This window comes from Lycorma delicatula, chromosome 2, assembly GCF_047948215.1.
Source record: "Lycorma delicatula isolate Av1 chromosome 2, ASM4794821v1, whole genome shotgun sequence".
NCBI classification, from domain to species: Eukaryota; Metazoa; Arthropoda; class Insecta; order Hemiptera; family Fulgoridae; genus Lycorma; species Lycorma delicatula.
Genome location: NC_134456.1, coordinates 13570688 through 13590581, shown reverse-complemented (window position 1 = coordinate 13590581; position 19894 = coordinate 13570688). Strand labels below are relative to the sequence as shown.

Below are 19894 nucleotides of genomic sequence, written 5' to 3'. Positions count from 1 at the left end.
TTACACTTCACACTAAATAATACGTTGGAAAATGTTCATATATAAGTTATGTGCTGAAAAACTTTCAACGGGTTCTACAGACACTTCCTCTCAACAAACAAAAAAATCACAGATAAAACATATGATTCGAGTTAAAAAAAAACCAGCTTCTTTGATTGAAATACGTTAAAAGTACTTTATACATAAAAAAATTTGTTGTGGACACCACATGACTTTCCTGTACGCCTATTAAATTACATATACACATTTTTAAAAGTATGTATTTCACTAATAACTTCTGATTTTTTCATATTTTTATTTAATTTACCTTTTATTTATTTTATACACTTTATTTACCTTTTATTTTTTAATAATTACCTTTTTACTTCCTTGTACGAAGTAAAGGAAGTATTGTGATCGCGAAAAATTTCAGTTTTCAGATTTCAACGGAAATATCCATTCTGACCATCCCTGAATTAATTCTGACTAGTTTCGGCGTGACATCTGTACGCAACTATGTATCTCGCATAACTTATTAGCCGTAGGATGTTGAAAATTAGGATTTTGGACTTTTTTTTTAACTGCAGTAACAAGCCCTCATTGAGAGCTTTTCAAAGATATATCATAAGTGGTACTTATTTTCATTAGTTCCAGTTATAGCCAAATAAAATTTTAATTAATGAAATATTTGGATGTTACAAGAGAAAGGCACATCGGTTCGAATCAGACTTCATCTCCTGTTTTTTTTAATTTAAATATATTGATTTATTAATAATTATTAACCTGTAATTGTAAAAACATTTTTAAGATTCCATAAAAAAAAAAGATGTTAATGAAATAAAATTTTATGTACTTTTCATTAAAAAAAAATATGTATATGTAATTTAAGAGGCGTACAAGGAAGTCATATGGTGTCCACATCAGATTTTTTGTTTTGTTATGAAAGAGAGGGCATCCAACAGCTGATGTTCATTACCCGGTTGAATTTGGTAGCATTTGAAAAAATGCCATGCCTGACCGGGATTCGTAGACGGGACCTCCGCAAGAAATGCCGAGGCGCTACCTACTCAGCCACGGAGGTCGGCAAAGATAATTTTGCTTTATACAAGAATTTAATAAATTTTCTTTACAATTTTTAAAACTCAATTTCACACAGATCTGAAAAAAACCAACAATTACGCGCACTATTTGAGAAACTAATTTGAGAAAAAAAAAGGAGATGAATTTTATAAGTCACAATTGCATTTTAATGGCAATAAAAATTTAATTTTCTTTGTAGATTTAACTTTTTTTCATTTGATAATCATCATGAAAAACATCAAATAATTTAATTATAAAAATATATTTAATATTAGATTGTATTCCAAAATATTTTATATAATTTGTAAACACGATAATGTAATAAGATTTACATTCTTTACATTATCTTATTTACAGTCTTATCGACCTTAACTGTGTGAAATCTTGTTAAAAAAATAAATCGAACAATCATTAAATTAATTTTTAACTAATGAGATGTTTTAATTACACTTTATCAATTTTATATTTAAAATAAGTGATCAGCTATAAAATTACTTAAAAGTAATTTACTTACTTAAAATTACTTAAAAGTAATTTTGTTCTGATTCGATTTTTACTTATAAAAGGTGGATATCTAAAAATTACTATTAGTACCTCTTATAGCTGAACGTATTTTGCCTTTCTAATATCTTACTCTAAGTACTCCAATTCCCGTCTGTTTACGATAAGAATCGTTATGTTTTTCATTTTATTTATCTGACACAAGACACTTTCATTTGTTATTATTTAAACGGAAAAAAATCGTTAAAAATCACCGTTTCTCAAATTCACGAATTTTTCCTTTTGTTTTTTTCTTAACCTCTGGAACCACCGTTAGGTATTGGCTTCAGAGGATGAGATGAATGATTTGTAGCGTGCGTAAAAAAAAAATATGCCACGCCTGACCGGGATTCGAACCCGGAACCTCCGGATGAAAGGCCGAGACGCTATCACTAGCGCCACGGAGGCCAGCCACGAATTTTTACCAAGTCTTCAAAATAGTTACATTTTTAAAATGATAAACGCGCACAAACCTGAAGATACCAGGAGGTTAACTGATTCTTATTTTTTTAAATTAACATTATCCTTAACCAAAAGTGACAACAAAACTGTTTTCGCGAAACTCAGCAGCACAAAAGTCAAGTTTACGAGAAACGGCCTATTATGTTTCCTCTACAACTTTTAATAAATTACGGACCACTGAAAAGACCATTCCCACAGATTTCATTAAAATAAGATTAAAAAACTTTTTTTCACCGAGACAACATTAATGTTTTTAAATAAAATATTACGTTAAGTCCGATAACCTAAACTGTCACACTGCAATCTGACAATAGTCACAAGTCAACAGCAGAAATTACACTGTTATTTTCAAGATCCCGTATAAGACTTAAAATGAAAATGAGGAATGAAATATTTTTTCCTCGGCCCTTCTTCATCGAGCTAAATATAACATTGGATATCGGCATACCAAATCCACCAAAAAGAGCAGGTGATATTCCTACTTACAAGTGATACCATAATTATTTTATTAACCACTGTGTTTCCAGAGAATGTCCCAGCTGTATATCAGGTATTTTATATAGATGGCTTTCTTTTTCCTGTTTAGCCTCCGGTAACTACCGTTTAGATAATTCTTCAGAGGATGATATGTATGAGTGTAAATGAAGTGTAGTCTTGTACATTCTCAGTTCGACCATTCCTGAGATGTGTGGTTAATTGAAACCCAACCACCAAAGAACACCGGTATCCACGATCTAGTATTCAAATCCATGTAAAAATATCTGGCTTTACTAGGACTTATATAGATGGCTGGACAGACTAATCCGGACAGATAGATTAAAGCACTATATTAATGCACTCCTTTCCGAAGCGAAACAATACTTCAATTAAAGAATTGAAATAATATTAACTAAAAAATCTGAATGTTTTAGCACTTCGTTTCACGTGTGCAAATAATGTGTGCTCAAATAATTTTCATTAAAGCCTTCGAAATATTTAGTATTTACTACCTAACAATACATTTAATTCACTTGTATTTCAAGAATTTGTATTTTTTTTACTTTCCCGTCTAGACAGCGCTACAACAGAGTTATAGGTCTAAAAGGGAAGTATTGAATCGGTCCAATTTTGGCATATGCGGTTTTCACCGGATCATGACATTTTGACACCTAAGGAACCCAAAAAAAACCGGATGGAAAATTTCCGGATGTTAATTTCTATATGTACGTGTGTGTGTTCGGTGTTGGCCTCTAAACCACCTTCACCTCCAGAACTACTGGACCGATTTTTATCAAACTTTGTCAGATTACTTCTATATATGAGGCACAGGTGCTATTAAAATTTAAACTTAAAAAGTCTAGGCGGTGAGGCTGTAGAACAAAGTCACCCTCAATATCTCGATTAGGGCCGGATCTCGAGCGCAATCGCCCGGTTGACTCAGAACCTGTTGCATTAAGCCTCGCGGCTATACCAGTCTGCCGACCGTAGAAGCGAAATTTGTTCTATGTAAGTTGTAAAATTACATTAGTTTAGTTGGTGCCGACTGTCGCCGCTAGTACCACCACAACCGCACACATTAAATACAATACGCGCGCGCTTTAGTTAGAATTAAATAAACGAAAAAATTCATTTTTTTATTAAAATAAAATGATAAATATTTTTAATTAACTTGTGTGTGTGTAAGCAGGGCATCAGAAACAATCCACAGCTGTAGGATTTTCCCGAAACGCGGCTTCAGCCGCGTGACGGAGAGTCCTACAACTGTGTTTCAGTTTTTTTTTTAGATGCAAGAATTAACAGATTCTATTTCTCTCTCTTTTTTTAAATCGCGTGTTGCGAGAGCTCTAATCCAAGTTTTATCAGTTACCTGATCCTGCCAGGGAAATTTTATCTGTACAGATTCTTATGTGGATAATATCTTCTATTATTATGCACCAGCAAAAGAATTTTTTTTTTATTTTATAAAATATAATTTCCCATTTGGCACTGATATTAAACAACTATACGTATCTAATATTTTAATAAGTCATGACAAATGAATTATATACAGGTAATCCTGAATAATTACTGGTGGTAATCCAAATGAATTATATACAGAAACAAATTCAGTTAAGTAGTTCTCATTCACAAATGTATAGTTTTTAAAACCTTAAAAATAAAAAATACCGTTTAGTAAGGAAGAAAAAAAATAAGACTGCTAAAAATACTGAGTGTATACAAGATTACACAAGTCATCATTGAACCGACTTTAATTTTATCTTTCAGAGGGAATAAAGTACATCACCGAAAAGTATTATCTGAAAACATAAAAATTGATTTTATGGATAAATGAAAAAAAATGTAACCCAAATACAGAACTGAAGATCCCACCCGTTCAGAGACAAATCATTATTTTATTCTTTTTTAATATTTCATTGTTTCAATCGTAATAAATTCCTTTTAATATCGGTCACAATTTATGAAATAATACCAACTATACTTCGAAACGAAATAAAATTGTTTTTATTTAATTTTTAGATGAAAAATCTAACTACGTTGAGTAAAGTGGATGTTCAAAATTTGTTTCACTACAATTTATTTTAACACTTTTTTTTGTTTCATTATTTGAATCTTAATGTGACAAAAAATACAATTCAAAGTGTGTGATTTAAATTCAATAGTGAATAATATCACACAAATCGAACGTCAAAAAAGAACATGTTTATACGGCAAAACATTTTTAGGATAGAAAATTAAGAAAGCATATTTACGATTTCTTAAAAAGACACCATTACAATTATAAAAATACTACCACTAAACTTTTTTATCTTCCTTTATTTTTTCAGATTATCAAGGTTATTTTATGTTTAATTACTCAACCTATTTAAGTATTAAAACAAAAGTTTTAACAGTTTAAAATTTTGAAAGCGAGTAAATTTTCTAATATGTAAGTAGAGGAGAATTGGGGAGTTAAGCGCAATTCTCAGCCTTTCATCCGGAGATCCCGGGTTCATTCTCACTTCTTGTTTTTATACAAATAAGTAAAAAACGATGGTTGCGTTTCCACACCACCCTGGAGGTAGCAACAGCGGCGCGTTGAGATTTTTTTTTACATGAGTGAAATCTCTCCCCGAGAGGCCTACTATAAAACACTCGAATTTTTTAAAATCTTTTTTGTATTTTTTCTTTTTTTGTGTGTTTTTTGTTTTAATATGAATAACGTAACGTTAACATATCTGTTTTCCATTTATATATATTTTTTAATATCTTTTGCTTTTATATACATATTTTTTAAATCTGCAACTACGCCCAGTAGGGGTGTGGGGTGTGGGGTTTCCTGCCGACACAGGGTCCTACTAAAAACCTCTCCAAACGGTATGGAAAAACACTATGATATAGCATCATCTCCGCGCGTGCCGGCGGGCTCTTGATGTGTTGCTCCCTTCCGTGAGGGTTTCCAGCGTCCCCTGGGGGCATCTAGCGACGGCGATCCTGTTGGACCCCCGCCGCCAACCTCCAGAAGCTGGCCTTCCCCCCTCACTTCCAGACAATGTTTTAATATGTATACCATGTTAGCCACGAGTTATCCCATCACATCCTCCGATGTGGTCGCCTCGTTCCTACCGTTAAATACTTGATTCAATTCCAAAGGGATACTGACATGACTCCACGGCAGAGTATTTATTCTGTCTATAGCGACACGTTTATCGTCAAAATTACTGAGAGCCAATTTGTTCTGTTAGATCGTTTCGATTATGTGTTTTTTTAGATCTAAACATCTTCATGGTCCTGTACACAACGGTACTACTGTCCAGCAGACACTTTTTATAATCTTCAAATTCAATTTCGTTTTTAACTACATTCTTTTTGATTCCTTTAGCTTTTTAGATAATTTTTCCAGGACCAGTTTTGAACGTATATAGTTTTGCTCTCAAGCCGATGAACTCTCGGATCGGTATTCTGCTGCACTCATCCTTGAATTTCCCTATCACTTTCTTATTGTTCAGGGAGTGACAGGGATGAGCTACCGAGTAGTCGGACGTGTCGAAGTAATCCGCGAACGTACATTCTTGTAGGTCTTGGTAAAAGTCGTGCGTTTACACTTCGTAGAAAAAACTGTCCGTATCCATGTACAGTAGAGAGATTTTCGATCCGTACTTTTTTTTCATGACATCGTAGTGAAAGTCATACATAAAAGTCTTGCTCAACTCGAGCACGGACAGGCCCACGTATATAGGTTTGACGAAATATATCTTTTCCTTAGCGCACTGCACGGTGCATAAGGTTTCATTATATATGATCCTATCCTGAAAGGTAGGTTTACTGATGAGCTTCATCAGCCTTTTTTCAGAGGAAACCAATTCAATGTTGACCCTCTTTCTGACGTTCTCCATACATTTTCCGAAAACTGCATTGTTCATCAATTTAAAGAGGTCTTTTTCGAATTCGTTTCGAGCTGCTTGGCGATTCAGCGTGTTTAGTTCGATGTAACCCTTCAACCACACGGACTGTGCGAACTGCAACATTTTGTGAACTTTGGTAACCCGAAGTCCGTTTCTAATCGCCTGTTTTAGGGTGGAGAAGTGACAGATATATTTGGACTTGTTCCGTAACGATGGGATGAGTTTGGGGTAATTAGAGATCGGAGGGATTTCGTTCGTAGGCAAAAAGGGAAAGTCACTGTGCGCATTGTGGAGGTGTGAGGGATATTCGACATCTACTTCAAGTATATATCCGATTGGACCATCGTCCGGTATGGCCATGAAATTTGACATCACAGAATCTTTTTCTTCAGTCGTTACCCACCGTATATCCTTGTACGGAAGACATTGGCTCAAGGCCCAGCCGTATAAGTTGTTGGCGTCAAGGTACATGAGGTATTTGAGCGGTTGATGAGGATTATATCCATCTGGGATGTAGGGGTTATTTGCTTCCCCATGTTTTTTAACACAAACCGAAATACCACCGCGGATACCTTTTTCAAAGAACATGTAGATGTCGTAGTCTGTGATCAGTTCAAGTTGGATATTCGTTTTGAACAACATCGCATCGAACGAGAAACCAGGTAGGGTGAAGTAATGCGCACAGTCTAGACTATACTCCCTAAGGAATAGGGATCTGAAATTTTCGAAAACGTCCGACAGGAACAGCACGTCGCATTTAAGGTAAAGATCGCTATATTGACCTAGAGTGTTTATTTTGAAATGGTCCCACACTTTTATCGCATGTTCATAGTCATCTTCGGATATACCCCATCCCGTGAGACTGCTGTAGAATTCCTGTATCAGAGGAAGAGAGGTCTCTTCTAGGGTTTCCCAAGAGGTGGTGTACTCGTATGGGTAGACTCCTTTTCTGGTCACAAGGGGCATATCCGATTCGTTGAAAAACCTTTTGGTATGGTTGAATTTATCGGTAGATATCATTTTTACAAGGTTATCTAGGCTGGAGGCCATGAATCGGTAGGTATCGATGAAGCGAACGGAAATACGGTCGTTGATTCTCTTCGAAAAGGAGATGTATTTTTCGGTAGAGTTCGGGATCACAGTGATTTGTTTTTCGTCATAGCCTAGTTCTCTGACGATGAAATGGGAATCATAGTTTGAACTGTTATGTATGAAAACGGGGATGAAGGTCCGACTAACCCTTTTCAGGTTGCATATGGAACATAGTGCTGCGCGGTAGTTTCCTGTGATGTGACAGTGGTCTCTCACCGGTCGGACCTCAGGGGTGAATTTCACATTACACATCTGACACTTTGTGGCTGAATCGAAGGAATGTCTGTTCTTCGGAAAATTCCATTACTTTGTACACTTTTAGGACTTCACCAACACGAGCAGGTTCTTTCACCATAGATATTTTACTTTGATCACAGCCAAAAAAAGACATTAGGAGATGGTATATAAAGCAACACAATTTTCCCCATAGCGTTACATTAATTTCACTTCAAAAATCTCGTTAATAACAACCCATAATAAATAAAGACTTAAAAGGAAAAGAAAACGTCATCATTACACTCAATAATTTGATTAATATAATTTTACCACAAAGATTACAAAAAATATTAGTAATCTTTTATCAGAAACCATCATTATATTAGCTTACTGGAATTAAATATTAATAAATAATAAAGATGGCAGATTATGTAACTACAATATCACTTACATTACGAAAATAAAGTTATTTGAAAATTCAAAAGAAGATACGTATTGCGATCATTAACATCAGTCATACTGCCTCCAACAAAAAACAATATTGTTTTTACCGATACTCAATTGTATTATCAATTAAATTACAGCTAATAACGGAAAAGAAGTTACAAACCACCTTACAATTAAATACACTTTCAATCAATGATATAATAGTTTTCATTAAATAAATAATATAAGAAAAAAAAAATTAATAACATTTAATAACATAGCTGAAAAAGAAGTAAAGTTTTCAAAAAAGGAAGGGTATAAAAAATCTATGTTTGTATGACCTCCAATTTCAAAGAAAAATTAAAAGCGAAGTGGTTTCCAATTGTTTTCTTTACCGATCCGTAAATGGTTTAGCATATTTGCATGTCAAGCCTATAGAAAAAAAGATGTTCACGTACAACATCCACCACAGGAACTGTTTATATAGCCAAAAATCATTACTTTTAGGGACAGCAAATTTGATTATTTTTTTCGGGAGCGAAAAACGCTGTCTCGTTATCATCGACCGGGTCAAAATAATAACAAGAGACTCTTTCTCGGATAATTAAATATTAGTAACAAATAGTAATAAAAGAAACATAACAATTAGGATAATACACGAAATATCAAAATGTTGACGAGTTAGAATTTATTAAGTATATTAATTCTTTTTAGAAAAAAAAACAATACCCGGTCTCGTACATTCTTGTCATTTCCTAGGTCGCGTCGTAAATTTAAATTTGCGACGTAAGAGCGCATAGTATACGCAGTCCACAAGGCCGTAGTGCACAGTCAAGCGGTAGTCGCATCGACGCGCATACGCTATCCTCTGACATCAGGTGTCCGTGAGTAGCTCTGGTATGTACCAATCGCAACAGACACAAAATTGGAATGCTTTTACTTCACATGAGATACATACTTCACGGTAATAAGATACAGTAGATAGATAATTAAAAGCAACTCAGTGAATCATAAGCATTTTGATTAGAAACAACACATTAAGGTAGATACAATGTTTAAACCTCTACTCTATTTCACGGGCAATATATAGTCTATATATAAAATAATTTGTCGGGTTAATGGGTGTTAAATTAGTTCTGTTAATTTAAAAAAATAAAATTAAAAAATATAAACTTTCAATTGTCATTAGCAGCTAATAAAAATAAATACGTAATAAAGGAAAATAAACCTATGTTAATCCATAGATCTTCGTGTTTCATCGTGTACCAGAATTAGCACAGATCTAGTATATATAATATTCACCAGGTCACAAAATTTTATTTTTCCAAACAAAAATTTGAGACCCAAAAAAGATCAGAAAAAGATAAAGGAGAAAAAAGGTTGTGGCTGAAAGAAAACTTGTATTCTCCCCTCCACAATCAGATCACGGATGAAGAAAATATACAATGTAGGAAGGTGTATAACGTAATAAATAAATATTTTATTACAATACAGCATATGTTAAAATTATTATATATAATTAAAATTTGATACCGCACACAAAAACATTAATTTTAGATACAGATTTACCATTAAAAAGTATTATTACATTTCCAGTAAATTATGATCATTCTACTAATGAATTTTAACGCTTCTATATTAGTTTTACTTTACCGGTTACACGGGAAAGTGTGGTGATCATGTCAAAAGGGTGTATCGGTTTTTTGCGAATCATTACGTTTTACGGTTCAAGTTCTTCTAGACCAGCGTTTCTCAACCTGGAGGTCACGGTGATATGAAAGGGGGGGGTGATATGGAATTAGCCTACAACTTTACACGCAAACAATAATGAAATCATCTTATGAAAAAAAGTCATTTATTATAAACATTTTACTTAGCTTTATATGTACACATTTAAAGAAAATAAATTAATAAGATGGTTGAGATTGTTTTTCATTTAAAAGTCTTTCCGTACGTGGACCTATGTTAAAAACGCGCAAACGCAAATTGTTTTAAGTGATAAAAGCCGATTTCTATATTTAGTTTTTAGCGCAACAACACCAAAGGGATTAATATTTTCAATGCTTCTGAGACTGAATCTCCATATTCATTTCGACGAGCAAGCCAAAACGTATCTAAATCTACAGATGTGAGATGTGAATTGTAGTTGTAATGCTTTATTGGCAGACTTTTGATGAATTTTGATGACCTTGATGACTTTTGATACTGCCTAATATTTCCGGGGATGTACATATTCATCGGCCAACACTTTTTGCTGGTGATTATAATGCGTGGTCGACGGCCTACGGGTCGTCAAAGACAGACATGCGTGGCAGAATTCTGATAGACATTGTTACGGCACATGATATGGTTTACCTCAATCACGGTAAGGCCTACACCTTCAGGAGGGGCAATACTGCTCCATAGTGGATCTCACTTTCGCTACGCCGGGGTTGGCCGCGCAGATTTCTGACTGGAGGGTTTCTGAAGAATTCATAGTCAGTGATCACCAGCCTGTATTGATGACAATATCTTGCAACGGCCTTGATGGAGATGCGCTGCCAGTGTTCCAGGGTTGGAGTGTAGGGATCTAGACCAGGAGGCTTTGGCGGAGGCCCTTAGTCTCAGTGGTGCGCGTGGGGCTAACACGTCTCAGGAAAAGGCTACTCAACTAACGGATGTTTAGAAGAGACTTGTGCAGGTTTGCTGCGGAAGTGTAGTAGACACCCACCCACTTACTGGTGGACACAGGACATCGCCAAGAAAACGCAGGAATGTCACAGGGCGAGGAGGCGAATGACCAGGGTGTACTTGCACTCCCTTTGAGCCATATATGCAACGCAATACATCGACTGCAAGAAAGAGCTAGCAGGACTTATTCGTGAGACAAACCGGGTTGGTCTAGCGGTGAACGCGTCTTCCCAAATCAGTTGATTTGGAAGTCGAGAGTTCTAGTGTTCAAGTCTTAGTAAATGCAGTAACTTTTATACGGATTTGAATACTAGATCGTGGATACCGATGGTCTTTGGTCGTTGGGTTTCAATTAACCACACATCTCAGAAATAGTCGAACTGAGACTGTACAAGACTACACTTCATTTACACTCATACGTATTATCCTCATTCGTCCTCTCAAGTAATACCTGAACGGTAATTCCCGGAGGCTAAACAGGAAAAAGAAAGGAAGGACTTATTCGTGAGTCAAAGGCTAAGGCATGGAAAGTCGATATCAGTGGTAGACTAATATCCGCGGGGAGACCGTGCAGGGTGCTTGATGGAGGACACTGAGACCCAAAGTGTCTGTAACGAGACATATACAAGTACGGTGTACAATAGACGAGCTTTTCCCTCACGAAGAAGAATTAGAAGCTGATTTTATGGAAGAAATGGAACCTCCTCCCCCCTTCGTTGCTGATGAGCTTACTGCGGCGATTACCAGAATGCCGGTGAACAAGGCACCGGGTCCGGACTGGCTGCAAAATTTATTAGTTAAAGTGGCGGCTCGGGTAGACCAGGATATATTTTGGGAAGTTTTTAATACGTGCCTTTCTGAAGGCGTTTTTGCAACAGGATGGAAGAATCAGCGACTGGTACTGATCCCCAAGCCGGGGAGGGACCTGGCACTTCCCTCCTCATACCGGACGCTTGCAACGATCAGTTCGTTAGCCAAGGTTTTGTAGCAAATGATCCACCAGCGAGTTTCAGGGGTGGTAAAAGAGCCGGGCGGGCTCTCTGCGGGCCAATTTGGCTTTCGCAGGAGAAGGTCCGCCTTGGACGCCGTGGCTGGAGCGTGCAACACGGCGGAGAGGATTATTAAAACTGGTAGTGGCAGGATGTGTGTTCTAGTGACGCTGGTTTTAATAAAATTGCTCCCACTATCATTATGCGCTCCTTGGAGACTCATGGTGTCCCGGAGTATCTGTGTAGGATAGTCCGGTCGTACGTTGCAGGACGTAAGATAGTGTGCCAGATCCAGAATGGACTGGTCGAACGTGGTCTTGATATCGGAGTGCCATAAGGGTCGGTCCTTGAACCGAACCTCTGGAACCTGGCATATGATGGCGTGTTCCGGGTTTCCCTTCTCCTGGGAGTCGCTCTTTATGGATATGCCGATAGCCTGGCAAGGTGATTAATACCCTCATACGGAGGGAGGTTGTCACTAAGGTACATGACACTTATTTGGCTCTTAGGGCATGGATGGGTGATGCCATGCAGGAGCTAGCACGGGAGAAAGCTGAGGCGGTGGCAATCACCGCTACTAAAAGAAGGCCTATTTTGACACTTACGCTATAGGATAAGAAGATTGCTACGAGATCTGCTATTAAGTATCTTGAAGTCTGGAGCTTAAAAGTATCCGTTTTGGGCCTTCTGCCAAATAGAGGTGGACCTCAGCAACAGAGAAGGAGGTTACTGGTCGGAGTTGGTTTTATTCCTCACTCTTGTATGGAGCCGAGTTGTGGTCAAGAGCAGCGACACCGTAAATATAGAGGGAAACTGGAGTCCCTTCACAGGAGGTGCTGCTTGTTAACTATATCACCGTATAGTACGGTATCGTTAGCGGCGGCGGAAGTGCTGGCCGGACGTATGCTGATAAGACTTTGTATTGCTGCAACAGCAGAGAATAAGCGAGTTGGGAGATTTGCAGCCTGTAAATAGGAAATTGGCATCTCATTGGTATTTCGGGATTGACCAAATCGATTTCCTTCAAATTTGGCTCAGATATTTCTATATATTCATTGAGTTCATTGATTTTCGATGAATCGATTTTCTTCAAATTTGGCTCAGATATTTCTATATATTCATTAATTTTCGATGAATCGATTTTCTTCAAATTTGGCTCAGATATTTCTATATATTCATTGAGTTCATTAATTTTCGATGAATCGATTTTCTTCAAATTTGGCTCAGATATTTCTATATATTCATTGAGTTCATTAATTTTTTTTAATTCGTTCAGCGAGTGGGAGAATATCGCGAAAAAACAATTTCGATTTTCTACAAAGGCATTTTAGAGAAATTTTATTAAAGGTAATTTTTACTATCTGCAATGCATATGAAAATAATCTTAAATTTTTTTCAAAAAATCAACCCGAACCTCTTAAAAATGAAATATATTTTTTGTTCTTTTGCTCTATCTCCAATCTGTTTGAATATTTTTCAACATTTTTTGAAAGTTTATATTCCATACATAAAAGTATCTAGAAATGTATAAAAAAAGATTTAAATTATACATCACGTACCTAAAATGCATAAAAGGTTTTGGAAATTTTATTTTTTCGTATTTTTGCCTTAACTGAAGAGAAAACCAAATTTATTAAGTTTTTAACTACGTATAAATATTTTTTTTTAAATTGTTCTTAAAATTTATTCCCCATCGCTATATTTATACTACCACTATATATACTAGTATATATATAATTTTATTATAATTAGCCGTGAAAATCGTACAATACTTTGCCAAATATTTTTTATAATAAAAAAATACATAATAATTTTATCATTTTGGAAATTAGAATAAAGACTGCATAATTAAATATATCCAATAGTTAAAACAGGACATGGAGTAAACAATATTTCCCATTGTAATAAATAGATGTTTTATAGTGAAAAAAAGATTAAGTCGATTGTTATCTCTTATGTCTGATTTTTCTAGTCATTTTTGAATTTTACAACATAAAAAAAATCCATGATTATTAACTACATTCAATGATGACTAAGGTTTACTATTCCATTTGAATAGAAATACATTAATACACAAACAAAAAATTCTGAGGGCAATTTTTTAGCAAACATCAGTTTGTAGCACGCAAAGCCAAGCCCACTCTGATGCGAGATTAGTGCGTAAATGGTGATTTTAGTGGTTTAGATCTATTATCTGGCAATTCAGTTTCCTTAAGTTGAAGCCAAAATGAAAGATTGCAAAAAAAGAGATTATTCAGACCAGTTATGTTTCAGGATGGCAAAAATATTCTAAGTGACATAAACTGCTATTAATCAGTAATAAATTTAAACAGCCTGCCATCAAACTGCACCAAAAATTCTTTGAATGTGGTGAGATCTGCAGAGATGATTTATAAAATATGGTTTCAGTTTTTGGCAATCTATCATCAAAAATGTACACCCATTTTCAGGATGTTACTCCCTAAGGCAAATTACATCAGTTATACTGTAAATCACCTTTGTAAATAATTTTGGTTTAGGTCATAGAAAAAAATAATAAACCACTCCCATCTAATGTAACAGTTTCTAATTGGGTTTATTATTCCCTTTTCACATTACTAATAATTTCTTCAAGGAATACATGCCACGGGTCTGCAATGGCCAGTGACCTATGACCAGCGGCTACTGACAAGAATAGTAAATGGCAGTGCATTCAGTTTTGAAGAAGAGCAACAACTTTGTACTTTTCTAGTGTCAATGACCGCTACGTACTCCGTAAACAGGAAATTTATGGATCTTATTTAAATTAATTCTTCTTTACATTGTAAGAATTATAGCGATAAGCTATTACATCTCTGTCTACAACCACACCAGGTTGCAACTGTACGTGCTTTTCATCATGGCTAGAAAAGAACACACACATACTTTTTTACAAACTTTTTACAGAGGGGCTAGCAAACAGTTCACAAACAACACTAAATATTCACCTCATGTACAATTATCTATCCTGTATACAAGCGTATGAATACTGATGAGTATTCGGCTTTATAGTATAAATACTGTGTACTGATCAACACATTTTAGCTTTGATAATGAATGCATACTAATGAGATTTACCAGCCAGTTTATTTGTCAGTCATTAAGAGTTTTCAAAATATTGTTAAAATCCTAACTATTTGGATATTTTCTTTAATTTCATAACTAAATATCTTATCAAACATGATCAGTAAAATAAATAAAGAGTTATCTGTTATTCATTATGTAACAAATAAATACAAACTCAAAAAGCTGTTTCTTTGCTACAAAATATATCTGTTTTCATTATTATAATATAAAGTTGAAAATTTCAACATTATTTAGTCTAATCAATATAACTTAGCACCCTTCATCAACTAAAATGTAATAATCTGTAGCACGTCACACTTTTTCCACTAAATGATTACCGATTGTATAATATAAGACTTTTTTTCAAAAGTATTTTATTTCTTAGAAATTCTTTATTGATGATTCCTTTGATTAACAAACTCAACGAAAAAAATATCCATGAATATCAGGCGGCATAACCAGAAGATGCATTTCAGAACTTAACCTGACTCAAATCCATCTTGAAATGAAAAAAATCACTTTCAAGAATCAAGTAACCTACAACTGGTTTGGAATGAGAGTGGAAGTGAACATCTCACCATATTCCATGTCTTACATAGATAAGAAAGTGGCCTTAAATTGTTATACTTTTGAGTTAGATTCAACATGAAAGACTTCCTGGTTTTATGTGGAAGATGGAAAATGCAAAATAAATGACAACCTGTGGAATGTTGATAAGACTTAAAATTTGTAACACATTTCAATAAAAACAGACAATAATTATTATAACTATCATATACTTATGTTAACATCAATAGAAAAAAATATTTCAAGAATGATATCTCATATTGGAAATTACATTTAGTTGAATGGGATTGTTTGTTCACTTTAGTTATTCTAATACATGGTTATTATTTTTTAAAATAATCTTTTATGAACAAATTTATCAATTATAGTGTATACCAATTACTTTTTATTAATACTAACAAATATTTATAATAATACCACAATTAGTAACTAGTCAATCATTACAGTAATGATAATTTTTGCCAAGATTTAATCTTAAATATTTAATCTTAAATATCTATTTTTCAAAACCAATCTGTTAAAATGTGAATAATCAAGAGACAAGAAGATATATTATGTTATGGCTAAACGGCAAAATGTTGTGTACACAAACTCTATAGTGTAGTGTTACACCTCTGCCTTTCACCTGCAGGTTTTGGGTTCAAGATCTCTGGCCAGGAATGGCACATTTTTAAACACACTATAAAATTCATTGTCATCTGATATAGCAACTATTATAGGTGTCAGCTTATTATAGCTATTATATAAATATAGATAATGCAGGACACTTCATCTAAAACTAAAAAAATGTATGTCACATGAAAAATAAGATAGCTGTTCATGTGACAAAAAAAATCAGTGACCTCTGGTTTCTTCAATAATAATAATAATAAATCAGTACAATTAAAGCAGTCTATAAAATTACAGCAAATTATGAAAAGTATGTAAAAGTTAGTACACACATGGTACATAATAAATTTTCATCACTGTAACAAATATTAAATATTCTACACACAGCTGTTACTAGAATGCAATTTATAAGACAATTTATTATCAATGGTAATTTATTATCTACGTCCTAAATACTGCTAGAACAACTGATAACTACAAATGGTTTAAAAATTTAAAGCCAGACTCGGGATTTCAATTAGAAACAAAAATAGGTTATGTTGAGGATAATTATCCGCATGGTTATTTAAAATTATAAAACTATTCAAACAAAAATTATTCAAAAAAGAAACACGGCTTACAGCTATGTAATAAATTTATCAACTAACAAGGAAAACAAGTTAAGAAATTTACTCCCTCACTCTGGTAAAAAGAGAAAACAGAAAAGGCATACTATTATCTATTGAAAATCTATTTGTAATATTCAACTATATGTAATAAAAATGTCTATACCGTTTAATAAGAACAATAAAATTACTTTAATTTCTTATTAAAGTAGCTGTAACAAAGGCATCTTTTTTAGGTGCCTAAAAAGAAAATATACCAATAGGTATGTAAACAAAGAAAAAACTGTTTAGTTTTTAATTTTGAATAACTTATACAGTTAATTTCAACCAAACATTAAATTTGGAAAAGATTGGTTTAACAAATCACTACTGAAAATCACATATATTAGGTAATTAGGGAAATGGAGCTAAATAATATATTAAACAAATAGAATGTACACGTGCAGACAGAACACACGTGCTTCATGAACCAACATAACGTACAACAGCCGTACACAAAACACAGTCGTTATTCACTTAAAATCCAGTTAGTTCACATTTTTGATTGACTGTATGCAATATATTTACTGAATATCGTATAATGATAATCCTGGTAAATTTGATAATGATAAAATTTTTTTTTTTTTTTTTTAAGTACAGAAATAATAAAATATTTCTGCAAACTGACATGAATATAATTATACTTAACCTGTAACTAGATACAATTTATAAACTTTCAAAATTTTTCTCACAAAACATCAAGTAAAGTGTAAGCCTTTCGATATGGCCTTTAATGAGTGAAAATAATCTAACTTGAGAAAAAAATCAATTCAAAATCGTCCATAAATTTAACAACTGTAATCTAAGTGAAGTTGTAAAAAGGTTAAATAATAATTAAAATATAAGTTAACATCAATAACTCACCAAGTATAAAAATGTAAACAAAATCCTGTTTAAATTAATAATAATTAACTCAAAGTATACAACAAGCAGACCGAGAGAAACAATAACATAACTCACAACACAATACACATCTCAAACGACGAACCGCGATCAAACAATCCGTAGACGCAACCACTAACGCAGCCGCGACACAAAGCGGCACTTGTAGTCAGCTGTTAAAGTATGTAGCCAACATAATGAAAAGAAATTATTCTACTTTTTAATCTTCAGAAAATAATCTGTGTTTAATGTCTACATTCTTGAAAAATGTATCTGCATATAAAATTTTTCAACCATATTTCTAGTATTGCAAATAAGTAATTTTTAATAAATAAAAAATACATCGAATCAGATGTATTAACAATTTAATAAAATTTTATGTATAACAATTTCATAAAAATTGTTTATATATTAATAAAATAATTATGTAATGTTATAAATTAGATACTCCTACTAGTAAAACTTGATTTTTTTATAGTTCTCGGTATAAAACCACTGCTTTGAGAAAATTATTTTAGCTTACTCCATGATGAAAGTAACATGTTACTTTCAACAATTAAATTGTTACTTTTAATTTATAACATTACATAATTATTAATATTACTTTATTAACATAAATATTAATATATAAACAATTTTTATGAAATTGTTATACAGAAAATTTTATTAAATTGTTAATACATCTGATTCGATGTATTTTTTATTCATTAAAAATTACTTATTTGCAATATTAGAAATATGGTTGACAAATTTTATATGCAGATACATTTTTCAAGAATGTAGACATTAAACACAGATTATTCTCTGAAGATTAAGAAGTTTTTTAATTACTTTCGCAATAATAATGCTTTTTTTTTTCATATTGGTTAATTGTATTCAGGAGATATTTAAACTTATCAGATTTAATTTACTCTAATAGTTCGTCAGGTTTTCAGTTCAGACAATGCATTTGAAAACTAACAAGAATGTAAACAAGTGGATATCATCTGTATTTTGCAACATTTTGAGTTATGAAGAAATACTTTTTTAATGATCAGTTGCTAATTATATACTACAGTACTTATATCAGTTCGTTCTACTAATATTAATAATAATAATAATAATAATTAATATTAGTTAGTTCTTGACAGAGAAAGAAATTTAAGGCTCAGATTTCAGGAGAAAAATTAGTGGTTGAAGTTTCTTGAAATAAAAAAGTTATTTAGATCTGGAGGGAGTAGCAGAAAGTGCAGTATCAAAGAGTGAACTTTGCTCCTTTTGATAAAGAAACTTATGAATTATTTTAGAAGAGTTAAACTTGAGAAATAATGTACAAATCAAACTGTACTTCAATTTTTTAAGACTTTATTCTACTCAATTTAATTTAATTTCTACACATTTTAATTTTATTTCTGCGTCCAGATCATTTCCCTTCTGTGTGAGCTTAAACATTTTCCAGCCTCTCGTCCATTATTATTGTTTCTACAACGAGACCTACTTTTGTTTAACTGTTCATTAGTTTATAAAATTATTATTACTATTAAACAAAAAGAAAACTGTATTTTTTGGTAGTTAGTACATGACTTTTATTGCCAACGTAAGGAAAAATAATTGAATGACACCAATTATTTATTAGAGACTACAAAACTGCATATAACTAAAAATTTTATTAACTTTCTTTCTTTTTCCTGTTTAGCCTCCGGTAACTACTGTTTAGATAATTCTTCAGAGGATGAATGAGGATGATATGTATGAGTGTAAATGAAGTGTAGTCTTGTACTACACAGTTCTCAGTTTGACCATTCCTGAGATGTGTGGTTAATTGAAACCCAACCGCCAAAGAACACCGGAATCCACGATCTTGTATTCAAATCCATGTAAAAATAACTGGCTTTACTAGGACCTGAATGCTGTAACTTTCGACTTCCAAATCAGCTGATTTGGGAAGACGCATTAACCACTAGACCAACCCGGTGGGTTAAGATATTATTACCTGAAAAAATAAAACTAAGGACTATCCCAATCTCATTGGATCTGACATTTTTTGCAGTAATATCCAGAGTTGATGTGATCAACTATTGGCACATGTGGATAAAGTAATTTAGATTGATCTAACTGTTATCAGGTACTAAAAGTAGCCTATAAATTAGTTTTAATTTTTGAAAGATATACACATTCAGTCTTTAAACATTGTATTTATTTTTCACAACTTTTTATCAAGATTAATGGATTTTTAATTTAATTTAAAGTCTTCAGAAAAATTAATACCCAAATTTAACTTTTAGAAACATTGATCAAGTATTGCAATTTTTTC

General features: G+C 33.3%; 1 protein-coding gene across 2 annotated transcripts in view; it reads right to left on the bottom strand.

The window, feature by feature from the left end:
• Positions 1-17744, bottom strand: part of LOC142320477 (bestrophin-4-like) — a 324943-nt gene extending 307199 nt beyond the window's left edge. For both annotated transcript variants that reach the window (XM_075358294.1, XM_075358295.1), the window contains exon 1: positions 17584-17744. The gene's annotated coding sequence lies outside the window, so the exon portion shown is untranslated. The remainder of the gene's footprint in view (positions 1-17583) is intronic.
• Positions 17745-19894: the final 2150 nt, after the last annotated feature.